Raw genomic sequence first — 27639 nt, 5'->3', positions numbered from 1 at the left:
AAAAATGGATTAGACTGTGGTGATGATTGCACAACTCTGTGAATTTACTATAAATCCTTGAACTGTTTAATTAGAATGGGTGAATTTTATGGACATGTACATTATATCTCAATAAAGCCATTTTTAAAAACAAGTTAACTTGTTTTCTAAGTGCTCTTAGAATTAGATATGTGGGGCTAGAAGGGACCTCGAGGTCATTTAATTCCAATACCCCTGTAAGTTTCCACTTCTCCCTCAACCTCCTGATTTATGCTTAAATTTCTAAGGCTGGATTTCCTGTTTGGGTCCAGAATCTACTCTGTATTACTCATGCATGATTTCATTTTTTAAAGTTCAATGGCTCCTAAATTAATATCACATTTTTTGACATTAAACCATTTGTTGGTGGCTTCTTCCACACCTGTGTGCTTTGTTGTTGTCTTTTGAATTTCCAGTCATCAAATTTTGAAGAGACACAGAAGAATTTGGCTCTAATCAGTGACATGATTATGTTATAATGAGAATCACATTTAATTTTTCAGAAACCATTCTTATAGTTTGGTAGCTTTTAAAAAAAAAAAAAAACAGGGATCAAATCTGAAGCCTCGTATGTTTTAAATTCATGTCACTAGATGAGCAACATTCCTATTTCTGAGAGAGCCAATGATGAACACTGAATGAGTAAGTGTGTTCTAGCCACTGGAACATCTAATCAGATTTCCTTTGCTTGTGGCAGATGCAAACTTTCTTTTCTTGCACATGTGTGATTCTACAAAATTATGAATCACAGATATAAAACAGCCCTTCTCAAAGAATAATTAGAATGGATTCATTTTTGTAACAGAATTCCCCTTGCCAATTTGGTGGTAATGTTGTACTCTATCAGTCAAGTGAGATTAGTCAGATATTCCATTTCCCAAAAGAAGCTAGCATAGGGTTTGGCAAGAGCAGTGTCTGAATGTTTTGTATTCTGAAGATAAATTTACTGGGAGCTGTTTGGGTTTCAAAAGAAATCTAGTATTGCAGACAATCTAATCTTTAGTATTCCTAAACCTGCTACCCTTAGCAGATATAAGGGTTTTTGTTGATACTTGATTTAAATAAAAATTGCATCTTCATCATTTGTGTAGTCGGAAAGACAATGGTTTTGAATTTAGAAATGAAAACTTTCAGATGCTCGTATCATTTTAGTCATGGGTTTGTCAATGGCTTTGTCTCACATTCATATCTTGGCTCAAGAAGGAGAATTTCCCCTTCTAAATTAGCCCCTCCCTCCCAGTCACATGCTACCATGTCTTCCTGCTGCCTTCTTAGCCCTTAACACTCTCTGAAAATATCTTGTTCATTTATCTGCTTACTTGCTTATAGTCTATCTCCCTCAACAGCAACACCCACACGCACACTGTAATGTAAGCTCCACAAGGGCAAGAACCTTTTGTGTCTACAAGAAACTCCCAGTGCCCAGCACTTAATGGATGCTTAATAAGGGGTTACTGAGTGGAATGAAAGTATAAAAAGTTCATAGTACACAGAGCATTTTGTTTAGATCTTATAACACCAATGCTTTAGCATAATGATTTTTTTTTTAAAACAGAGAAAACCAGTAATAATGAGGGAGGTTAAAGAACGCAAATTACATGAAGTCTAAAAAGTAAATACTGTTTTTCTTAGGATAATGTGGCAGGCATGATGACTATCTTTAATGCCTACTCATTTTTTCAAAATTATACAAGAGCTAAGCACTTAGAAGTCCCTTAGCGATCTAAAGGGAATTAGTTCATGTCCCTGGGAGAGGTTTAAATGCTAGGGGAAAAAACTCCTCATTTAGTGGAGGCTGAAATCCTCCCTTAAGAATGTCCATGCCCTAGGCCTCTGGAGCTGGGTAAGCATTCATTCTGCCCTGTTTATCAGTTTTATTCACTTTTTTTCACACACATCCATATACAATCCTTTCAACCACCTTCCTACTTATTTTCACTATATTTCTCTAAATTAGATTAATCTCATTTTTTCAGAAGAGGGAAAAGAGACCCACAGAAGAGAAAAGCAGAACAGAGACTAACTGTGGCAATACAAAACCTCAGAGTGCCGCCTTGAGGATTTAAAAACAAGAATAAATAAGGAATCTATGACAGAGGCTGCTCATCGCCGTCTTCTGTTTGTCCTCCCCTTGTTCTGTTGGTAAGAGAACCTGATTTATATAATGCAGCATGGTGCCCAGCTAAAAGACTGCATTTTCTAGAGCTCCTTTACCACTAGGAATGGCTAATATAACTAAATTATGGCCAATGAAATATTTTATATTTGACTTCCAGGAAGACTATTTAAAGGGAAATGACTGAACAGAGGCATGTGGCAATTTTGCCCCTTTTACAGACATGATGGTTGGAGCTCCTGCTCCCCTACTGGACCATAAAATAACACCTTGAGAATGGAACCTGTAAACTAGAATGTGGAACAAAAAGACAGAAGGAGTCTGGATTCCTGATGACCGTGGAGTTGCCATATAAATTCTTGACTCCCAACCTCCAGATTTCTATTATGTTAATTTCAATTACTATTAATTATATTAATTTCAATTATAATCTTATTTAATCCACCATTACATTGAGTTTTCTGTTGGTAACAAACAATCCTAAATCTAAACGTATAAGTACCTCATTCAAAGGGTTATTAGACGTTCTGGGTTCCCATATTCCTTTCCACTGCCTTCAGCTAAAGTAGTTGCAACTTCTGGCCAGGGCTGGATTGGAGAAGCCTACTGAGAGCACTCACCCAGGGAAGGAGTCACAGATATAAACCTCCTCCATAAGACATGCACATAGTAGCATCTAAATTCTAAAATCAGTTTTGACTTAGCACTGCAGCAATTAGTTCTAAGTGTCTCTAAAGCAATGCACCAAACAAAAAAGTCTGTTCTCAAACTTGAGCACGCGCCAGAATCTCCTAGCGGGCTTGTTAAGTCACAGATCGCTGGCTGTAGTCCCCAGAGTTTCTGATTAGGTAATCTGGGGTGAGGTCTGCTTAACAATGTGACTGACGCTGATGATTCAAGAACCATGACTTAGGAACCACTGCTCTCAGACATGGCAAGTAACTTGAGTCCCTCAGGCACAAGCAGACTACCTGCCAGATAGAGCCCACAACTACCGGTTCAAGAGGAAAAACTAGGAAAGTGCTTTTGTGTTGCTACTTCGCACACAAGGACTAACACTGACATTTTATCCAAACAGAAAGCTGTGACTGTTTTCTCCTTGCTATTCTTCCATCAGTAAGGAAAACAATCTAAGTGGTAAGAATGTAGCTTTATTTTTGTGTGATTCAATAAAGCCACTTTCGTCTCACTTTCATAAATTTTTATTTTTGTCCAATTGACCAACGTGCAAAAGAAGTGAGTCCTCACTGGTCCAGGTGAGCCTGACTCCCGCACAGATACTGGACCACCAGTAGCAGAGCCTCATTTCCTAACTCCTGAGACCTAAAAGGCATTGTGACCTTTGAACAGTCTACTCCAGTTCTTTCAGCTTTTTTATTTTGCGGCTATCAAATAGAGAATGAGAGGTTAAAGTACATAACTTTCCATGTCTGTAAGACTATGATCCTGGGACTTTAATAGTTGGAGTGAAGGAAGCTCTCCTTAACTTGCAGTTATGACAGAGTGGGATGTGGCGACTGGAATCAGCCAAGTAGGTGATTTTACATGGTCCGAAATTACCGGGTATCTCAAGTAATTTCCCCCCAAATGTCACACTAGCTAATATGCGAGAAGGAAAAAACAATTTTTATGGTGAAATAATTTATGCTATTCTCTATACTTTATACTGTCTGAATACTGTCACTGCTTTTTGATGTTTCCAGCTGACTTGGAATTCCCCATTGGTTTCTGGAAACATTTAAATACTGAAAGGTAGGTTCCAGGGTGATGGGAGTCCGATGCAGTCTGGGAACCTCTAGTTCAGCTCAGCAGTTGTAGCTGGGGTCAGGGGCGGCACAGTATTATTTCTGTGCGTCTGAACTGTTTTATTGCCTCCTAAGCCCTCAAGACAACCCTGTGAGGTAGGCAGGGCTTAGGTCTTACAGATGAGAAAACTGAGGCTCTAAAATGTTAGATGACCTGCCCTAAGTCACATGTTAACGTTAAGGCCCTTTTTCTGAAAGGTATGTTATAAAGGATATAACTGTGGCCTGGAGGCTGTTTTTTTGGAGAGAGTAGGAAATCTGCTTTAGTAGGACAAACATACCCCAGAAATGTGTGAACTCCCCTACCACTCACCCCCGACCCCGCTGGCTCTATGTTTGGTCATTATCTGACAATACCAAAGCCTTTAGAAAAGTAGACCTGTGGTGGACTCAAAATGTATTTTTGTGGCACTGTTCATGAACAAGGGATCCAGAAAAATCAGAAATGTCAAACTGTGAAGAATGCTGAAATAGGTCCAGAGAAGTATCTCCTGTAGGTAACTACACTGAAGAGAAGACCCAAAGAAGGCTGTTGGAGTCTCATACTTGAGAAAGAACTTCGTGGCTTTCTTGTTTCTTATGGCATTAGCCTGAGGAGAGCCTGTGCAGTTTAACTGGTTCAAAGAACCTGAGGTCAGAGTTCAGGGCAACCACAGCAGCTGGACCTTGAGACGCAACATCCAGGAAAGTGAAGTGAAGATAATCCAGGAAAGTGGGCTCCCTCTATGCGGAGCTCCAGCTTCTGGGAGTACAAACCCTGGCCCAAATCTCTGGCTGACCCTGGAACCATGCACATGTGCGGCCAGCTCCAAGCAGCCCAGCCAAGGTGAAAAGAGCTGAACTGAAATTTCAGCAGCCGCTCACCACAAGGGAAGGAGTGTTTATTGTTCGTGTTTCCCTAAATTAACGGACTAAAAACTAATAATAATTCAATACTCTTCAGAGGCTCGAAAAGAATCCAACTCAAACTCGGGCATATTTGATTCCAGAACTATCTTTCTAGCTGTTTCCTAGCTATTTAAGCAATCTCCTTTCAAGCATTGTGGGTGGGAATGGGAAAATTACCGTATCTTCCTTGAAAAGCAGTGAGGATGCAGAGTTAAAAACCCCACAGCTGGGAATTTATCCTACAGACATACTCACATATACGTAAGACTACCTACACACAGGGTTACTCACTGTGGCAATATTCGTAAGACTATAAGCTTGACATCTATCTAACTGTCCATCCACAGGGGACTGGCTGAATCCCTTGTGATCCTTCCACATAATGGAGTATTATTAGTCAGCCTTTAAAAATAAAATACATAAATGTAAGGAACCTCTTTAAGGACTGATACTGAGTCATCTCCAACATACATTATTAAGTGAAATAAGCAAGGCGCAAAACAGTGTTCATTATTCTCCAATATTCTTTCACCTTTCTTCCAAAATTTCTAGCTACATACTTCTTCACCTGGAATCAACTGCCTTTTCCACTGCTCCTGGGCAGCTGGCCATGTGATTGAGGTCTCCTCAATGAGGTGTGTGCAAAACTTTCATGTGGACGCTTCTAGGACCCTTCTTTAGACACATATACTCTGTGACCTTTGCCCTTTGTCTTCATGGGACACATCCTTCATTGGATACACTCCATCCTGCTGCCTGGAACATGGGTTCTCTCATCTTGGTTCTTGATTGGAAGGGAACTACATCCTTCTTGGAGCTCCAGCAAGCACTAGCGCTGGACCACATACTCTTGGAATTTTACCTGAGAGAGGAATAAACTTCCATCTTGTTACAGTTATTTCAGGTCTTGGGTTTTTTGAAGTTGGACCTAATCCTAACTCTTACACAGTATAAACACTGCAGGCCTTTTGCCAGATTTGGCTAAATTGCTCTCCAGAAAGACTGAGCCAATTTGCACTGCAGCGAGTGAATATTCTATGAATGGGTAGAGGGCTCTTCCTGCTGCCACCTCCCAGATGCCAGGTGCCAGCTGTCTGCTAGATTCAGAGACAGGTAGAAAGGACCCGCAAATATGACCTGGACACCACGACAGGCAGAGGCACCAATGCAAGAAGGAACTTCAGAAATCAAGACTGGTTTCATCCAACTGGCCTCTCTTTCTCTTCTCACTCTCTGCGGGTGCTAGAGCTTTCTTCCCTTCCATTCTGAGTCCCCTGTGATACCACAGCCAGATCTATTTCCTGGTGGGAAACCAAGAATTTGGATGCCTGCTCCTCAAAAAGAAAGATCAGGAGGCTTCACCCAGTGTTGTTTCCTGCCTGCTGACTATGGCACTGGCCAGCAGGGAGGGGCTCACCGATCCGTTGTCCTGCCTGATAAAGCAAACAGGCAGGAAAGAATAAGGTATGATCAGGAAGCAATTTAATTCTCTCTCCAACTGCGTCTTCTGGAATCTCAGGCAGGTACCATAGCTTTTAACGTTACTCAGAGATATACTAGAGTCTAGTCCAGCGTAATAATTATAAAAATCCATGTCATTCAATTTAAAATTCCCTCCACCCCATTCCAAGTTTCTGTAGAGGGGAAAGAGAAGACAGCCTGTTTCTTTCCTCTTTCTCACTCTTCCTCCCTACCCCGATCACTAGCTACAATCTGGGGCCCTCACAGAAGAGAAATGTTGGAGGGTACAAGTTTGCAATGAGTAGTAAGTCCCAGAGAGCTAATGCACAATATAATGAATATTGACAACAATACTATATTACAATCATTAAACTTGCTAAGTGACTAGAACTAATTATTATTCCAAGAACTAAAAAGGAATGATAATTACATAACATGATAGAGGTGCTCATTGTCAATTGCTACAATGGCAATTATATTACAATATACAAATGAATCAAAGTAACCGGTTGTACACCTTAAATTTACACAATGTTATATGTCAAATACATTTCAAGTCAAAATAAAAATAAATAAAAATTTAAAATGTGGGAACCCTCTAAGGTTGGAATGACAGATATAAAAGCACAAAAGCTTTTATATGACTAGTACTGGTGCCCTCCTTGTGGGCAAATGTTAATCCTTCCTGTCACAAGGGGCCTTTGCTGATTGGTGACTTCTACAGGTATGAATTTTAGCTTCCCTCATCCCCAGCGCTGCCTATAGAAAACGCCTCTTTTGATGGGGGAAGGGGTGGGAGGGCGGTGGGGAGAGATCCATCACCTCCCCAGGTGTTCCTGGAGAATGTCTGAAGGTTCTGTTAAAGACAACCTACAGTCACTCTGTGTGTCTCCTCTAATGGTGTCTGAGAACCACACACGTGCCTCTGACATCAGAGGATGGGCAGCTCACCTCTAATGAAGCCCTTCCTTCCTGCTGAGTCCCCAGCTAGACTTCACCTAGACCTCCCCCAGCATAGACAGACACCATTCCCTCTGTCCTTCAGCTCAGGTGGCTGCCTATCAAGTTTTCTGAGTCATTTTATTGAAAATTCCTTTGAGTTGAAAGGAAGGAACAGCCTCCATCCCCTACTTCTCTCCTCACCAGAGTTGGGTCAGGGAGAATTTGCAGAGGACACAACAATTCTGTCTCCTAGAATCCGCTTTACTCATATTATTCCAATGACCTCTAACGAATTCACAGCCTTCTCTTGCATCACTTTGAAGTGGATAATAATCCAAGGTCACAAAGCAGATTTGGGAACTCACTCTGTCTGCATGTGCTAAGAGATGGTCTAGTTCCTGCCTCGTCTGTGAATAGGAAGGGGCAGGTCCTTTGCACTCACTGTTTTATTCTTAGGTCTGTGGGGCTTCCAAAAGCAAAAGGCAACAGGAAGTATCACATTCACCATCCTTTAGATACGTTAATTACTTTTTTATGCAGAGAATAATCTGGAATGATACAGAAGAAACAGAATACACTGTTTACCTACAGGGAGAGAAACTGTTGGCGAACACAGGAGTGGAGAGAAGAATTTTCAGAATATACTAAAGAGATGCCCTGCCAAAATGTCTCTGCTGTTTTTTTGGTAGACTGCCTCTTAATTTTAAACACCCAAACTTCTTAGAATATACATATTTCTCATTACATTTTTCAGCCAACATTTACATAAGAAAAAAATTATATTAATATTCCCCAAACACTTTTCAGGAAAAGTTTTGAGTTACAGTCCAAAAACAATTAGTAGAATATCAGAATCTCACTTAGATGGTTTTGAAAAATGCACTGAGTGTCAACACCAGGTTCCTGCCTCAAAGGTCTTGCAGATTCAGAGACATGACCACCTGCAGGACAAATACTGTTTGTAACCATGTTAATCATTTGGTGACACAGAGCATAGTCCATCCTAACAAAACTGTTTGTTCAACAGTGTTTCGATTATATTTTAGAAAATTTAGGAGCTTAGGGTCAATATTTAATGTGTTATAATTTTTCTTAATATATTTACTAGAGCATTATTTTATAATCCTGCCTAAAGAACATAAGGCTCTCTGTAATTTTTATTTGACTTACAATTTACTAATGATTGGCCCCAGTTAGATGTTTGTTTATAAATAATTGATAAGATGCAAACTCTATCCAGTAGAAAAGTTTTCCTCAAAGGTTAGAGTTTTATTGCCCTGAAGTACATTAACTGACTTTACATCCATTTATCAACTTCAATTTATATTTTTTCATTCAGTGCTGTATAGGGCTATAGATACATATGTTTCTCCTCTGCTCCTCTGAACCAGTGTTATTATCTACTGGTTTCCTTATTAACGAATTAAATATGTTTTTAAACATGTGCTCACAGTATGTTTGTTCTAGAGTCATGTTTTTATTTTTTGTTTGTTTTTTTAATTTGTTTTTTCAGTCATGCTTTTAACTTTCTGAAAATTCTAAAATTAGAATTCACATGTTGAATCAAGAAATTATAGAATCACAATCATGTCATCCCATTGATCTAAAATAATGTGCGTATATGTACATGAAAAGGAAAGATTTGAAATAATTTTTACCAAAATAGTTAATGTGAGCAGTTTTGAAACAGAGAGTAATCATCAGATAGACTCATTAAATCTGAAACCTGCCTTCACTGATCAAGCTTGCTTTAACTATTGCTACAAAAACTTGTATGTCCTCCAAGTGGCACATAGCCTAAACAGTAAGATGTTTGCCAAGGTCTTTTCAGGAAGTTGGAGTCAGCTGTGCCCAGTTCAAGCTCAAACCGGTTAAGACTGGTTAGGACCACTGACCTTCCAACAGGGCACTTGTGAATGTCTGCTTGGTGACCTCCTTATGTAAGAGGGTGCAAAACTCCCCCTCATAACTTGAAAACACCACCATTTTCTGAACATGCATCCCAAGAAGATGCCTGTAGCTCAGTTACACCTGCACAGAATGACAATTAACTGCATTTTTTTCTTATTTCCAATCACCTTTCCCCACGCTCCCCATGCCTCAGACCACCCTGCTTCTTTATCCAACAAATACCCCAGCCCCGCGCCTTGGGAAGGCCATTTTGAGACTTGTTCTTTCGTCTCCTAGCTTGGCTACCCGCAAGTGAACCTTTTTTCTGCTGCCAACCTCAGCATGTCAGCATTTGGCTTGCTGTGCGTCACGTAAATGGACCTGGTTCCATAACAGTTTTCTCTGAGTGGGGCGACTTACAGTGTTTTTCACTTTCTTCCTTATGTGTTCCTCTGTTGTATACATTACTTTACAATGGATTTGTATCATCTCTAAAGTTAGAAAAAAATAATACGGTTCATTCTCATTATTCATGGTAGTTACTTCCTATAAAGTTGTCACAAATACCAAATTAGCAAATACTGAACCCTTGCTCCTGGGGGAAATACAAGGTTAGTTTCCTGCAAGTTTCTGGTCACAACACTTTTGTCAATGGATCAATACCTAACCTGGTTTTATGTGTGTTTCTGTTTAAAGATATATTCATTTAACGTATGTTGTTGAGTCATTAACATTGAATTCATGACCAACAGCATTATAACTTAGACCTGAGCAAAGCTCATCTAGACCCACTTTTTCTCTGTAAGGCACATCACAGCCTTCTTGCACTCAGGAACTAGACAGTGCTTCAGCACTATGCTTGAGGGCCATTTAAGCAGTAGATTCACCAAAGAGAAGCACAAAAATGCAAAAAAAAAAAAAAAAGGCACTAAATAGACTACAAAAAGGACATGGTTTTCAGCATGAGAGAAAAATGAGAAGGCAGAGCATTGCCTCGTTCCACTCAGCTGGGAGCGTGAGCATTGGATGACTCAAATTTTCCACTGCTTTGCATATTATGATTTAGAATACATAGCCTTAAAGGTCTAAAATTATAATTTCAGAATGTCAGGAAGTTAAAAACATGACTCTAATACAAACATACAAACACACACTAAAAATCTATTTAATTCATTAATGAAGGAACCAGCAGATGAGTAATGCCAGTCCAAAGGAGCATAGGAGAGATCTTGAAAGTGCCATGAGTATTGATTTTGAGGTTAAAAATAAATTTTAGCAAGTTGGTGAGTTCAAAATACCAAATCCACAAATAAAGAAGATTGACTGTATAACTATTTTCACCATAATATATAAGTTATATATACAAACTATAATACAAAAAAAAGTTTAGAATCACCTATGTACATTTTGCCTCAGCTGTTGGACTCTGAGCTTTAGAAGACAGGGGTGATTTCTCACTCATAACTAAATACCCAACAGCTACCTATGTGCCTATAGTATGTGCTTAATAAAGGTCCTTTTCTCACCACCACCTACTTTTCTGAATGACAAACTAGAGAGCCTACAAAGATTCACCCTCAATCCTGTAAAAGAAGTTCTGCTGTTCAGAAATCATCTGTCATTGTTTTTGGCCACTTAGCATCTGAAACTCTTTGTTGAGAGAACTCCTGCCTAAGGCAAAGTTACCTATTCATTTGAAAAGCTGAAAATGCCAGATTTGCTTCCCCAGCCTCCCTCGTAGCTAGGATGCACACAATCACAGGTGTTCGATTCAGGTGCTGAATTCAAAGCTTGTACCTGAACCAGCAGATACCCTGCAGAATCCATATGAATATGGGTCATGACAGTGGAAGCTGCTACAAGCCGTTCCCAAAAACAGCTGTAGCAATTGTCCTAGTGAAGGTGGTCAGTGTCCATCTAGTGTCAATAGCATTGACAACAAGAGCTGCAGAGTCTGTGTACAGTGGGACCCAGACTGCGGCATGATAATGGGCATTGTTTCTGGTTGTGAAGTCTCTGAGTTGGTTCTCTGAGCTATCTGGAAAATAAGCAAGATATCCTTCTAGTAGCTTTTTAATGAATTCCTTTTCTGCCTCAGTTAGCCTTCAATGGTTTCTGTTGCTTGCAGCTAAGAATCCTGACTAATACATATATATAAAGGATTACCCTAATCCCTTCTAGATAACAGTTTGGATCTCAATTTGACAGCTTTGACAAAGAACAAAATTACAGCAGATTAAATAATATAGAGGGTTTACTATTTTCTGACTAAAGGGTGAGCTTGGAAGGTAGTCCAAGAGGTTTGAGTGGCACAGATCCTCAAGGTCACTTAGGGACTCAGGTTCCTTCTATTTTGTTTCTTCCTCATCCCCAGCCGGGGGAGGAGGGGTTTGCCCTAATCCACTATCAAAATCTACATTTCAACCTGCAGGATGGGAGCAGAGGAAGTGGAGAGCACATGGTACCCTTCTTAGTACATGACCTAGAAGTTTTACACATCAGTTCTTGCATCTCATTAGCCATAACTTAAAGTCACACACAAGGGAATATGAGAAATATAATCTCTAGCTGGGCAGCGGTATACACAGCAAAACTCAGAGGGTCGTATAACTAAAAGGAAGACGTTGGGAATGACTATTGGGAGAAAATTCGCAGCTTTGATTATATACTTATTTTCCACGTATAGCTGCTAGCATTTGCTGATCGTGCACAAGGTGCCAGGCACTTTACATTATCTGTGTGCACACAGTTTGTAACCTCTTTAGAAATAAGTTGTAAGTACCAAGGGAGCTTGAGGAGGACATGACTTTGCTTTAGTCAGGGAAGACTTCCTAGAGCAGGAATGCTTCTTCTAATGCTTAAAAACAGCCAACAAAGACAAGGGTAAAAAACGGAAGAGGGATTGGCGTTTCTGCCCAGTTGAGAATTTCAGAGTTTACCAAGTTTACCCCATTCCCACCCTGAAACACTATCTTAATTGTTGTCTTCCTCCTGCCTTTGTCATACCTGCAATGTTCAAGATGGCACATTCTTTTATGTTTTAGATTCACTAGTTTCTAATCTTATCAGTTAAATACCCATTCTTAAAGTCTGAGAGATTGAAGCTGAACACCAGAGCTTATCAATACCCAGGATGGGGGAAAAATATGTCTAATGGAAAAATCCTGGTTAGGATCCTATGCTGTAACCAATAGAGATGAACACTCTCTGATAAAAGGGAATTTGTTCTCAGCGAGGTCCACGTTGTCATGGAGACAGAGGTCTGAGACCCTCCGATAGATGCGCTCGGCTCCTTATCATTCCTTACTCTTCTTTCCTCTCTGGAAACTGAAGGATCCCATACCTCCCCCAGCCCCACCCCACAATTTGTCTTGACCCTTTTCTCAGTCCATTCTGTTTTCTCCCTGGATGATCTTATTTACCACCCAGGTAAACTGTCATCCAAGTGTGGGATTCCCAAATCAGCATCTCCACCCCCGCTCCAAATCTGTATTTTGCCTGCCAGCCTGACGTCCCCTCCCACATTTCTCATAGCATGTTATACCCCTCCCAGTCAAACTGCTTGGAAACTGAGTCCTTGTTGACTCACTGCTGCCCCACAACCCCACATTTAATCCATCACCATGTCCTGTCAGCTCATCTTGATGCCGCTTCTCTCCATCCACACAAAGTCTGAGTAGCAGCATCTTTGTCATTTCTCATTTGAATTTTCAGCTGATCTCACCGAAATTCCCTGGCTCATCGAAGGATCCTTCACATCAGGGAGAAGTACGGCACAGTGTAAGCAGCTAGGTTTCAAAATGGGTTCCCGCAGAATCTCAGCTCCCTTGATTTGTGACTCCTAGCAAGTCACTTAATACAACTAAACATCAATTTCTTCATATAGGAAGTGGAGGCAATTATAAGGCATAAAGATGTTATAAGGAGTACATATAATAATCTGTATAAAATGTGTAGTACATAGAAATGCTTAATACATTTTACCTGTTACTAGCGTTAATTCTTATCAGAGTTAGGATCTAAAAATACAAGCTTGGTTGTCTGTTAGACATTTGTAGTGCACACAGTATCCTGATCTCCTTTGGGGCCCATGGAAGCCAGCTTCCTAGCCTCCTTCCAGTTAATGGGGCCATGTGACTAGTTCTAACAAATGGACGAAAATGTCAAAGATTAGGTATGAGATTTTGATGCACTTTCTCCTCCCATTTGATGACCAAGGAAGCCATATGTTCCACATGGTGCTTCTACAAGGTGATGGAGGCTCCATCAGCCTGTGTGCATCTAAGTGACCTCAGAGCAGAGGCCCACATTACTTTGCAATGGACACATAGTGTGAGCAACTCAGATTTGGGAGATGTAGCCAGTTAACGAACTTTATGAAGGAGTCTCAATGACAAGATAAAAACTTACCATGTCTGCCTTACCATGAAGGGACAGCTTCTGAGTGCACTGTAAGGTTCAAAATAGTAAGCTTTTGCTCTATACCATTCCTGTTACCCACCATGCCCATGTGTAGTAGGCTTCTAAATTAGTGAAAGCTTTGTGATTTTAGATTACTGACACATTATTCATGCTCACAAATGTGAGATCTAAAAGGGAAACAGTACAACAATATAATTTTCTTTCTTTCTTTCTTTCTTTTTTTTTTTTTTACTGTTGGGGTGTGTGTGTGTGTGTGTTTATATTTTTCCTCCATTTCGGGTTTTTTGCCTCATGTCTCAAAGCCCTACAGACTTGCTATCTTCCAAGATGGGATGGAACTCCCACATCAGCCATTTCACCCTCCACATCTCTTTTCCCAAGTGGGCCACTCCTTTGGAGAGTCTCTGGCTTCAGCAACTTGAACGAAGCAGCAACAGCACAAAGTAACGTGTAGAATCAACCGCTGCAGATTTCATCTGCCTCTTACTGTGACGGGGCCTCAGAAAAACTGAAATGGGGCACCGATCTTTGGCTCCTCCACAGCTTGTGAAAAATGGAGGGATATATTGATAAAACCATGTCCCCCACGGGGCTGTGAGAGCCTCAAGGCCTTTAAAGGCGTTTTACTGATGTCTGTCTCCACAGCGCCCAGCCTGAGAGACTAAAAGATGATGGACTCTGCCCCCAAGTCGTTCCTAGTCTAGTGGAAACATTAAGCTGATATATGCGTAACCAAAACAGGGTATAAACTATTGACAAAAGGGTTTTGGGATTTCAGAGAAGGAAGCATTTTGTCTGGCTGAACTGACAAGAATTCTTTACTAACGAAGTAGCTTTATAGGGGTAGAAGAGGGAGGGGCAGAGCTGGGGGCAGGAAACGCCAGGCAAAGGAACCGCTAAAAAGGTGACATTTTTATCTTAATCACTAGCACCAGAATAGGAGAGAATAGTCTGGGAAAATACTTTGGTAAACTATTAGAATTAAGGGTGAGAACTTCAAGCTCATGGTGACTAAATGGTTCAAGCAAAGATCAGGATCCCTACACTGGATTAGGGGAGGCAAAGGAGGGACTCTGACCCGTAGCCACGTCAGGGGGCCAATGCCCTAAGCCATACATACCCCCCACCCTGTATAGAGTGTACTAAGCATTTAGGGAAACGGCAAGGAGCTTAGAAAGTGTGTCACGGCAGACAGCCTAAAAATACAAATTGGGACAAGTACAACAAAGTGCAAAATGCTGTGATACGGAATTTGGAGTTTATTCTGATACCAATAGCCTCAGACTATGGCTCTTTTCAGTAAATGTCCCCACAATCCAGTCTTTTTTTTTCCCTTAAGAGAGATCCTATATACACTTTACCCAGTTTCCTTCAATGGTAACACTTTGTCAAACAAACAGAAAAGTGCCTCCAGGATATTGGCATTGATACAATTCACTGATCTTATTCAGATTTCCTAGTCTTATTTGTACTTGTGCGTGTGTGTATTTTGTTTTACAATTTTATCACTTGTGGAGGTTTGTGGATACACCACCACAGTCAAGAAATTGAAGAGTTCCAAGATTTCAAAGATAACCTCGTGTTATTCTTCTGTAACTACACCCACCTCCCTGCCACACCGCATCACCCCTAACCCTCACCCCGAACCCCTGACAACCCATAATCTGCCGTCCCATTTCTAAAATTTGGTTATATCAAAATGTTCCATAAGTGGGATGACACAGTATATAATTTGGGAGGATTAATTCTTTCCACTCAGCATAATTTCCTCATGATTCATCCAAGTTCTTACATGTGTCAGTTGATTGTTCTTTTGTTGCTAAACAGTGTTCCGGGAAATACATGCAACACAGTGTATTTAACCAATCACCTGTTGAAGGACGTCTGGGTTGTTTCTAGTTTTGGCTATCACAGGTAAAGCTGTTATGACCACTCTTGTACCAGTTTTGGTGTGAACATAAGTTATCATTTCTCTGGGATAAATGCACAAGAGTGCACTCTCTGGGTCGTATGGTAATTGGATGTTTAGTTTTATAAGAAACAGCAGCTGTGCCATTTTATATAACAAGTATGAGTGATCCAGTCTCTCCACACCCTCTCCAGTGTATGAGCTTGTCATCATTTTTCATTTTAGCCATTCTGACAGGTGCGTAGTCATAACCCACTGTAGTTTTTATCTGCATTCCCCTGATGGCTAGTGATGTTGAGCATCTTTTCATGGGCCTGTTTTAAGCCAAATGTCCTAATCTGGTGAAATGTCGATTCATGCCTTTGTCCATTTTCTAACTGGGTGGTTTGTATCTTTCCTCTTGGGTTCAAAGGCTAATCTAGATATTTGTCCTTTGTTGGATATGTGGTTTATCCTTTATCAAGTTGAGGTAACTCCTCTTCCTTGCTAACGCACTGAGAATTTTCATCATGACTAGATTTTCAGTTTCATTAAATGTTTTTCCTGCATCAATTGATATGATCACATGATTCTTCTTCTTTAAGCTTGTTGATGTGGTAGATTATATTAACTGATTTTGAATACTGAGCCAGCTTTGCAAGCCTGGAATAAGTCCCACTTGGTCATGGTGTATAATTCTTTGTATACATTATTGGTCCACACACTTTTGAAATGCACAAACCTAGGCGTTATCCTTAACACCTCCCTCTCCTTCTCCCACATTGTCCCATTACCATAATTGTTACCTCCATTTCTACCACTCCCCTCCTAGTCCAAGTCCCTATTCTCTCCTCCGTGTACGTCAGCAACCTCCCACCTGGTCTCCCTACATTAATTTTGCTTCATTCCAGCTACTTTTTACACAGCACTCAAGGATATTTTCATACCATAGATCTAATTTTGATGCTTCTCTTTAAAATCCCTCCTTGGCTTCCCACCACTTTTAGGCTAAAGCCTCACATCCTTAATGTGGTCTATGAGGCCCAGTGTGATTTGATCTTCCTCCAACGGTTACCTTCCTACAGCCCACTCTCTGTGCCTCAGCACATGAGCCTTCTCCACTCCCCCGGATTCATCTGCCACCCACTCTGGGGCCTTTGCATGTATTATGCCCACCTACCCTCTCCCTCCTCCTTTGTCAGGATGACTTTTCAACTGACAAGCCACTTTTCCTGGAAAACCTTCCTAGCTCTAGAGGAAAGATCAAGAATATTAAATAGATGCATGGAAGACATAACAAAAGACCAAACATTCCTACTTCAGCTGGCCAATGACAGCTGGCCATCACCTGTTAACTGCCTTCACTGTGGAGCATCAGTCTTAGGCAAGGTGTCAGGGAAAGTTGCTAGCCTTTACTTACGGCCACTCAGCATAGACACCCCTCCTTCACGTCTTCTCATGACCACATTCCTGTCCCTACTTTACCTGAAGGGACCCACAGACCCCACAGTGCCTGACATCTGGAACCCTGGAGCTTACTCTCCCTGTCCCCACACTACCCCACACGCTCTGGGGGGTCCACCTAGAATCACTTGACAGAGCCCAGCATCTCCCTTCCCCTTCTGCTGTTCCTACCCTCACCCCAGGGCAAGGTACCCCTGATTGACACATGCCCAGCTGCCTGTTTCCAAGGAAAGGAGCCCCACATAAACTTGATATGTTTTGAGTCTTTGGGAATAGAATGCTCTTTATAACAAGTGAGTCAATCAATCACTTGACTTTCAGGTACTCAGCTTGGAAACACATTTCCAAGAACATGTGATGTACAAAAGTAGAGACTGCCTGTACCAGAAATGACAAAAACCGACCAAGAGTAACATGGGGACACATTGTGTTTGTTCATCAGGAGGAACCATCTCTGAGAATATCAGAAGCAAATCAACCTGGCTTTAGAAGAAAACAAATCCCCGAATATTATTTTTGATGTTCAATGCCACTCCAATCTATACCTCTAAGGTTTGGAATGAACAAGTTATAACTAGAAGAGTAGTTTCAACTAAGTGTTTTGATCATCCCTCTGACCACTAGGCTTACAAAATACCAACATATTTGCAAAATCTTAGCCAGGAAATATAGAATGCCACACAGGCACACATGTTTACACACTCACCATTCGTTTGGCTGTTATAAAATGTCCACACAGCTTTGTGAGGGGAATTTGGGGTGTCCGTGGAAAAGGCATTGATCTGAGAAATCTCTTAAGAAAATAAAACCACCATCACTGTGCAGGAGTAGGAATCTGGCTGCTAACTGAAATGTAGTCATTCTCTCTAAACAGAGCTCCGTGCACATTATAAATGACAAGACAATATGTGTTCTGTGAACTGAGTAAGCTGAGAGACCCCTGTTAAAATCCCAGGGGAAGCAGCGATCAGTCTCATGCGCATGCTCCGAGACAGTGTGGTGGCAGGTGCAGCGGCAGGTGGTAGGGGAGTGAAGCCCAGTCCCTGACCTTGTTACTGACCCACACTTGGTCCTCTCACCCCATGCCCTGCACAGTCAACCTACTGACACTGGAGGGTGGTGAAGGAAGTACGGCATTTATTGCAAGGCACCCAATGAGGGGCCACACAAGGAGAATGGGCAGCACATGCTCAAAAGATCCAAATTCCCCAATGGCTTTCAGGAAAGCTTTTTAGAGGCAACATGAGGGTGAGGGTTGTAGGGGGCCTGATCAGCTTGTGGACATTCTTCTGACTGGGTGATGGTGAGGTAACAGGGTAGTGTTTCAGGAGTTACCATCAGCAGCAGATCTGGGGTCAGCATGCAGTTAACTTCTTCCACCTGGTGAGGGTTTTGGTATCTACAAAACAATTCTTGGATATGGCTCAGGAGATCATCTATAGCCCTTGAGGAGGAACTAAAGGCCCTTGACTTTGTTTTATGGGTAAACTGTTATTTTGTCTTGCTTTGACTGTTTTCCTTTGTTTCTGCAGTTTCTCACTTCTCTAATTAAATTTAATCTTTGGAACTTGGGGAAGGCCTAGGAGGCTAAAACTTTTCTACAAATAAGAAGCAGGGGACACCAGAGTGGGGGAGGGGGGTCTGTCACTATGAAGGCCCCACAAGGTCCTGCTCAGTCTCAACCTCAAGGCTCTTGAAAACTAACGAGAATCCAAGAGGCGAAAAGGGGGAAGGAGGAATGGCTGCTGGCCCCTTGCCTAAAAGTATGCTTAGGATGTGGTTACAGACTATAAATTATTTGCAAATGCCTGGACTTGGAGCAGTACAAACTGTAACATAAATGATTTCACTTTAAAGATAAGGACAACCAGGCCATGCGACGGTTTGTCACAAGTCATAATGGGTTCCCAGGAGGAACAGTGAAATTCTTCCCAATGGCCAGCTTACAATGAGCTATAATCACTCAGGTGTTTTTTGCCCTATGGCACGCACTGGGACCAGAAGTCCATTAGAGGGCTATGGAGGTGAGGGTACAGCTCAAGTGGTAGAGCACATGCTTAGTATGCACAAGGTCCTGGGTTCAATCCTCAGTACCTCCTCTAAAAAAATAAATAAACCTAATAGAGGGCTATGGGCTTCTGTCATTCTGGGGTGGCTCGGGGGCAGGGCACAGGGCTTGTCACCAATACAAATTCACGGAAGGAAAGCATGACCAACAATTTGCATCATGCCCTTTAGAGGTACACACTGTGTCAGAGGGGAACATCGCCCTGAACACTTTCTTTTTACTATCTTTCCCCCAGAAGAAAACAAAGATGGGCTTGCCTCCTAGTGCCTTCTCTTCCCCAGCTCCTGTGCATATGTCCTTAAAATTGCTTTGGGAGTACAAGACATTCTCATAGGGAGCTGCCCTGTGAGTTTGTGAGAGGTGGCCATAGCCATAAAGTCAGCAAATGAAGCTTCAACAGTTCCACCAGAATTACATTTCTCTCCTCAGCCTTCAGGGCCTCTGTAATAGGACCTTAATTCACAGCGCCCTCCCCTACCCACCTCTCAGGTTGTCTCCTCAGTCACCCAGACACACCAAGTCAGTCACAGAACTCCTGCCCAGCCCTGACTCCCGGAAAGCACTACTCCCCCCACTACTTTATACTTCCTTGCCACGTCCTTAATCAATATGACAGAATACCTGTGCTCTAGAGAATATGACATCCATCAGTCACCCAGTGTTTTTCCAAACCCATCTTAAAAAGTGATGTTGCGGGAGTGCAGTAGTTGATCTGTTCATCCACTTCTCAATAACATTTATTGATCCTCACCTCGACCAGCACTGTGCTAACTGCCTTCCTGCACTGTTACATTTCATCCTCAAAATAAGGTTCCCTGATCCTGATAAGTCTCCTCTTTTATTGTTACATAATATTATAAAGGGACTCAAATGATTTGTAGAAAAATAAGCCAACAGTTTAAACACAAGTCATATATTGTTCGTGGGGTTAAACATTACCAATCATCAGACAGTGAACGAACCTCACAGATCAGAGTCTGCGGCTCTCAACACACACATCTGATCAGTTTTTTCTTCTTTTTTTTAACCCTCCAAAGATGATTCTGATAACCAGCCAGGCTGTGAACCAGTAACCCATTTCAGTTATCTCATTTTATAAGAGATTGGAAGGAGAACGATGGTGCTACCATTTATTGAATGTCTGCCAAGCTGCTATCTGCTTACCTACCTTATTTAAGAAGCAGGGAACTGAAAGCAAGGATGTCAGGAAATTTGTGCAAAGCAACAGAGCTAGGTCATGGCAGGCCCATGTTTCTTCTGTCCTATCTTCAATTTCTCTCCTCTATCTAAAACCCAACTACTTCACTAACATAAGCCTTTTACGTAGATGATCTCACTTCATTTTGCAAAGAAAAAAAAGATACCATAAAATAGGTACTATTATTATTACTATTTTATGCACATGAAGAAATTGAGGCCACTATTTCTGCAAATTAGCTTCAATGTAATTAGCCCTAAGTCAGTTTGCTAGCACACAGTGAAGGCAGGACTTGAATTCAGATGTTTTTTGTTTTTTTTTTTTTCATTTTAGGGCTAAATTTTAATAGAACATGAAAGGTTGAACTCCTCCTTTAAACAAACAAAAATTTAAAGTTACTGCTTGTTTCCGAATGTTTTATGGGGAAACTAATCTGCAACAAAAACTTGGCATCGAGTGTGGAGGTGGCAACATTTTTGAGCAAAGTGTAAAAAATCCTCAGGGGTATGGGGCAAGGAGTGAGGGGCTCAGACATTTGCAGTAGCGGCGTTTTCTCTTCCTCTTCCCGACTGGAGGTGGACAGAACCGCGGAAAGAGCTTCAGCAAACACCACGTTTGGCCTCGCCGTGTGAGAGCGCAGCGCGCCGAGGGGTTCACGGCACAGCCCCCCGCAGCCGTGGCTGCGCCGTGAGGGTACATGCCGGCAGTCGGCCTCTTCTCCTTCAGTTTCACAGTCATGTCGTCATCATCCCAAAGATCAAGCTGAGTTCCCACTAGGACAATGGGAGTATTGGGACAACAGAGTCACACCTCAGGATACCACTTTGCATGGACATTTTGAAAAGATGCGGGACTCACAAGAAAAAAGCAAATTAAGAATACGTCTGTTTGTGGATAGGATGGGGGTGTGCTCCGTCATCATCGTCTTGTCCAGCTGTATCCGTAAGCCCAGACTCACAGGTATTCCATCTGCCATAATACTGGAAGAATGGTTATCAAAGATAGTGGGGATCTATTCTCCAGGAAATGCACTGGTTGCGTCACTGATCAGGAAGCAAGTTTTACCTGCAGCGCTGTCTCCCACCGCCACCCTGGGCCTCAGCGGCAGGGCACAGGGTGCCAGGGTGCTTGTCTTGGCCACTTCACCCTCCACGACTGGAAGCTGAAGCCCAGCAGCAGCCACCATCGAAACATCCAGATTTTTTATTTCTATACCTTGTGCTTCACACTCAATGGCTTCCTTCCCTGAATACGAATGCGCATATCTCCTGCTCTTTCCTCCACCTGCCTTTGACACTTCATTGTGTTTTGCATCTACTGCAATTTCATATTGCTGTGTCATGCGTTATTGTTAAATCCCCACCTGGGGTCAAGGCGTAGCGAAAAGTTCATGGTTCTGAAATCAGGTGGCCCTAGCTTTTAATCCTCACTCCCTTGCCACCTGCTAGCGTTGAGATCTAAGGCAATAACAGTAATTGCTAACAATTTGTGAGTACTTGGTGTGTACAGTGACACTAGGAGCTTAATGTGCATTAACTCATTTAATCTTCAAAAAGGACAGAAAAACAATTAATATTCCCATTTTGTGAAAGAAGGAACTAAGAGAATCAGTTTTTCTTTATGGGTGAAGTGATGATAGTCACATCTCATGGGCAGGTTGTCATAAGGCTCACACGCGATGACTTACAGAAAGTGCCTAGAACACAGGAATAAATACCATTGTCACCATTCATTCCTTCCCCTTCCCCTTTCTCCCTTGAGCACAAAGACCTCATCTCTACTGCTTCTGCTGCCCCCCAGAGTCGGAGGCAGTGGTGAGCACATAGCAGAGACACATAAATATTATCAACAGTCAATTTGGTAGTTTGGAAGTCTCCTCAAATTTGACCTTAACTCCTCTTTCACCAAAGATATCAAATGAATCAATGCTGACCTTCGTCATTTTCTCTGACTGTCACTAGTCATGCAATAAATACAACAGGTGGGGCGGCTACACTTACTGGTATTAACAGCCACTTGACACGTTCCACCATCATGTTCTGGATGCAGCTAAGAAAAACTCACACCTGAGCTGGATAATGACAAGATGCGAATGATGTAACTCAGCGCTTTGCCACTCTAGCCCTGAGAATCACCTGGGAAGCTTTTTAAAAATATGTTTCATTGAAGTATAGTCGGTTTACAATGTGTTAATTTCCAGTGTACAGCATAGTGATTTAGTTATACATATATACATTCCTTTTCGTAATGTTTTTTATTATAGGCTATTACTAGCTACTGAATATAGTTTCCTGTACTATGCAGTAGGACCTTGTTGTGTGTCTATTTTACATATAGTAGTGTGTATCTGCAAATCCACTTGGAAGCTCTTTTAAAGCACGGATGCCTGGCTCTGCTCCAGAGATTCTGATTTAATTCGTTGAAGTGGGGTCCAGGCATTAAAAATGCTTAAATTCTCCAAATGACTGTAATGTGTAGCCAGGGTGTCAAATAACTGATTTACCTATACACATGAATGGGAAGTCCGTTTAGTTTGGGAAGTCTGTCTCCCTGCATGTGATATCATTTGGACTAGGACCAAATACTTTAACATCGTGCAGAAACAATAGAGGGAAACCGAAAAATATGCAACCTCGAGCAGGATCAGCAAATACATGGCTGCCGCACTGGGCCCATAATCACAGCTCTCTTCCCCACTCGGTCATGGTCCTTCATCCCTTCCCAGGAGGGCATCTTGGTTGTCACGTGAGATAGAGCTTAATCTTGCACAAGGTATATATATACTTAAAAAGCTATTATAAGACAGTATTTAAGCAATACACCTCGATCAGGAACTTACTACGTGCCAGGTGTTGGCTTCGCTGCTAGCAGTTATGAAGATGGGTAATATGTGGTTCCTGCCCTCATGAACTCAGTCTACCAGAGAAGAGAGGGCGTGCAAAGTGCTTCTGTGGCACTTATGTAAACAGAGCTTTTGGAAGAAAGAGAAGAAAGCAACTGTCTGTGCCTGGGAGAATCAGGATGACAAGGAGAGTCATCAAGTGTGTTGGATCACAGAGGACTGAGTAGGAGGAATTCACCAGGCCCTCTTCAGTGGAAAGGTCATTCTACCGAGGCAGCAGCATGTACAAACGCAGTGACATATGAACAGCTGTTGGGCTTAGGTGTGCAAGTGGTACTATTAGTGTGACTTCAGCCTAGAGGGATCATGAAGGACTGACAGAGGTCAGGCCGGAAAGAGAAGCATTTTGGCCTTTGCGTGGCATTTTGGTGTTTGGATGACAGCCAGAACTGTTCAGTGGAACTCTGTGATGGTGGAAATTAAGGGGGTGGTTCAAGTAAGAAAGTGGATGAGAATTCCAAGAGCATGCCCAAACTCAATGGGAAAGTCTTGAATCTGTATCAAAAGCCTCAGTGCTCAATCCTGTTTTTCTAGCTGCAAACCAACATCATTTGACTGACTCTGTTTCTCCACCTAGCTATGTCATGATGGATAAACACCCGTCCTGCTTCGAATGGGCCCAAGATCCACCCATCCCAGTGCCACCTCATGTGTGGTAATCCCAACAGGCTGGCTCCCCTTCGGAAGAAGGTCAGAGAAAAAGGGAATCTAGGCTGGTCCCCAGGATTCTGTCTCAGATGACGAGGTGATGGAGCTGACAACAGGTGACAGCTTCCCAGAAAGGAAACATAGGAGGGCAGATCAGGGGAGGAAGACAATGAATTCAGTTTGAGGTGTGTTAGTTTTGAAGTGTTTTGTATCTTCCTCCTAAAGTCCGCACAAAACCCAATGTTCAGCAGCCCAGTCTTTCTCAGGGAAGCCTTTCCTGGCATCCCTTCTTCCACATCAGCTACGCCTCCTACTTACTTCCAGTTTACCTTTTTTCATAGCACTTATCAAACTTTTGTGCAAGCTGCTTGACGGCCTGTGCTTTGTCTTTATCTCTGGACCCCACCGGCAGCCACAGTATGTAATACATAGTGTGTTTTAAATAAAGTGTGATGGGTGTAAATGAAAATCAGTTGAACTGGTTACTGTTTAGAGACCAGAAGTGCAGGTAGATTAGGCTTGGACAAGGAGAGAAAAGAACATCTTTTCCCAAGAAGGAAGAAAGCAAAGGTAAATCACAGAAAAGTTGTCCCCAGAGAGCGGATGTTGTTTCACACCCTTCATCAAATGAAGTGAAGGGTTCATGATTCATTTTTATCGGGAGGAGCCCTAAATGGGCTAAGCATACACTGTGAAGCTGAGTCAGAGCGGAATTCCCTCGGACCTGCTTTGAATGTCTCTGCATGATGAGTACAGGGCTTACTCCATGATTAGGGCTCAACAGACACTTCATCTTACATTCAGGAAGCTCCCCATAAATAATTGCTGAATGAATGGAGGGGGGAAAAAAACGTGCCCTGGGGATAAGGGCATCTGTGGTAGGAAGTCAAAAGATAAATATTTTCAATTTAAACTGATTTTACTTAAACCAATTCCATGTTTATTCTCATTATCACCCCTAAAAGCTGAGTGTGAACCAGTGTTTTATTAACCTACTAAAAGCACTGGACAGTCATTTCAAATTTAATAGGATAAGATTCAGATCTTGGTAGATCATTTCTTACTTACGTAACAAACAAAGAACATGATGTAATAGGACCATCTATCCTGGGAACTTCAGAAATATGACATCACTTTGTTACTCTCCACACTTGGACAAATTTAGGAGTATCATATATAATTATTTGCAGAGGGATTTTTAAACAAGACTTTTCATGTTTTTGCCTTGATTATGTACTTATGTACTTCAGGTACTCTCTAGCTCAGTTCAGATTCTCCCTGTCATTGGTATCATATAGCCAAACAGGACAGGAACTTAATTTCAAGATAATAAGAATGCATATTCAAGAGGAAAGCCAACCCAACTGTTCTCAGTTGCCCTAGGTTGCTACTATGGAAACAAACCCACAGATACAAACAAACCCTGTACTCTGCTCAGTAATAAGAACTCCCTTCACTACTCCTTTCACTAAGGGCTTTAAATGTCTTTAAATGTCACTGTCAAGTGGATTAAACATTGCTCTTCTCTCATTAGCTTTTAAAAATTAAAATGTTTTCTTCTATTACAAAGCAATACTTTGAACTATAAAAAAAAATCTGAAAAATGCAGATGGGTAAAGAGAAAAAAAGCTACCCCTGAGGTAATCGGACATCCTGCTAATAGGTCAACTGGGATTTAAGGGATTAAATAAAAAGTAGGAAAAAGCACCTAGTGATGTTTTATAACTACTGCTTAATCTCATAGTATATATTAATGATTAGCATATTTTTCAAATTTGCAAAACCATTTCTTCAAACGAATCTTACATAGAAGATCAATATGTAAAACTGATTTTAAAAATAGGAGGGGGGGTGCTGAAAGGAGCTGACCCCCAAACAACGGCGAGCCCTGAAGCACTTCTTGATAGCTTAGAGTTCTTCAGAGCAAAATTTACAATCCAGTGGCATTTATCATTCCAAGCCTTTTTCTGATGAATAATATTCATATGTATCAATTTATAAAATGAGGATCACAAGTGTGCGTTTTTATAATCTATTTTCATTTTACAGTATTACAAACGAGGTTTCCCACATTAAGATCTCCCCCTCCCCCACTTTAGACTGCACTGTACTCCTCTGTTTTGATTTACTGTATTTCCTTAACAATCTCCAGATATTACACATGTCATTTGTTCCCAGCTTCTCCCTATTTTTAAGCAACACTGACTGATATCTGTGTAAGGAGTTAAATATGTATGTGGGTTCTTAATTATTTCCTAAAGATTCACATTAATGTGCTTTTTTGAAATGCCTTTTAAAACATGTACATTGGCAACCTGGAGCAGTGGTCCACGGAGAGACAAACTGACAAGTCAGGGACAGAGAAGTACTGCTGACCGGCATAGGCAAGAAATGCTTGTCAGGAAACACTGGGGGTAAAAATGGAGCGATAACTGTGTGCCTGAAACGTGTGCTAGGAATGTAGTCCTGGCTCAGGGTGGCTATGAGTCCCAAGACCAGCTTTACCACATACTAGCGGTTAAGAGACATCCAGATTAGTGTTCGCCCCTTCTAGAACTGTGCAATTTGTTCCAAACAGTGGATACTCAAAACTTGTTCAGTGAATCTAGTCCAGGTGTTTGTTTTAAGAGGCAGTATACCATTTCTCATAATGTTATCACTGCTCCATATATACTTTTAATAATTCCTCTTCAAGATAACTCTCTTCAAATTTTATCTTTTATTTTATTTACTAAAGGTTATTAACTTAAGGATTACTCATTTTGGAAAAAGCCAAAAGTCACTCATAGCTGATTTTAGAAAAGCCTGGGAGGTCAAAAACAATTTCAGAGAAGCCATGCTGTGCGCTAGGATGCACTGTAGGGGAGTTTTGTTTGTTTGTTTGTTTTTCAATACTGACTTCTACTCACAAAACCATTGGATTAATCCATGAAGATGGTCTGATTGATTAGTTATGCTTACAGGATGAATTCTTGATTGTCAAAGAAGCTCTTCAACAAGGATTCTGACTGTGATTTTGACAACCTGGGGGTCTGGGGCATTGCTCTGCTACAGACTTCAGTATGTTTTTTCCAGGTCATGGCAGAAAACCAAGCCTACTGCCTACTGTTACAAAAATAATAAAAACAAACAATGCAACTATTTCTTCCATTTTTCTTTAAAAAAGAGAAGGATATTGTTGGCTGTTCTGTTTATCACTCAAGGGAGTGGTCAAAACTTCACAGAAATATCTTCCCACTCAAGTTTGTTTTGTTTTGTTTTGTTTTTTTTCAGAAAAAAAAAATCTTTAGCTAAACTTATCCCTTATGATTCATTTAAAAATATAATTCTTTAATCTTCACATTTGTAGGGGAGGAAAAAGCTTTTCCTCTAACCTCTCATGTTCAGTCGATGGGGCCCTGCAAATTAGACTGACAAAAGACAGATTAACAGGAGAAAAAGTTATTACGTTTTCATAGGGAGGGACTTACAGAAACAAAATGAAAACCCCAAAGAGGAAATCAGGCCCAGAAACTTATACACCATTTAAACAAAGGCTAGTAAATCTATGGGGAAGTGACAAGACCAAGAGAAAGGGTTTTGAGCTTCTGGGGGCAGTAAACTGTGGGAAGGTAAATATATGGGGAAACTAATAGAAGACAGGTATTATTTTAATAATGTTTGTTTATGCAGGTCAATCGTGGTGCCCTCTTTCCATCCTCCTCAATGCAAGAAAACTCCCCCAGGAGAGGGAAATTTCTGTCAGTCCTCATTTCTCAGAAGATTCTACTTTTAGTCAAAACAGGGAAACTCTGAGAAGGCTTCTTTCTGCATCTGTTGATTCTCAGCTGTCTTCAGCTCACAAATATGCCAAAATATGCCAAAGTAGCATATTTAGGGGTGGCAAACTCTGACCCCCTTCACTCTCATAATTAATCATCTATTTGAAC

At 41.4% G+C, this 27639-nt stretch overlaps 1 long non-coding RNA gene across 1 annotated transcript in view; it reads right to left on the bottom strand.

The window, feature by feature from the left end:
* Window positions 1-21696: 21696 nt before the first annotated feature.
* LOC116663100 overlaps window positions 21697-27639 on the bottom strand; it is a 46568-nt gene continuing 40625 nt past the window's right edge. The window contains exon 4 of the long non-coding RNA XR_004319153.1: window positions 21697-21856. This is a non-coding gene — a long non-coding RNA (uncharacterized LOC116663100). The remainder of the gene's footprint in view (window positions 21857-27639) is intronic.

The sequence above is a fragment of the Camelus ferus genome, chromosome 4 (assembly GCF_009834535.1).
Source record: "Camelus ferus isolate YT-003-E chromosome 4, BCGSAC_Cfer_1.0, whole genome shotgun sequence".
In the NCBI taxonomy this organism is placed as follows: domain Eukaryota; kingdom Metazoa; phylum Chordata; class Mammalia; order Artiodactyla; family Camelidae; genus Camelus; species Camelus ferus.
Note: the sequence above shows the minus strand (reverse complement) of the source record. Positions and strands in the feature narration are given on the sequence as shown.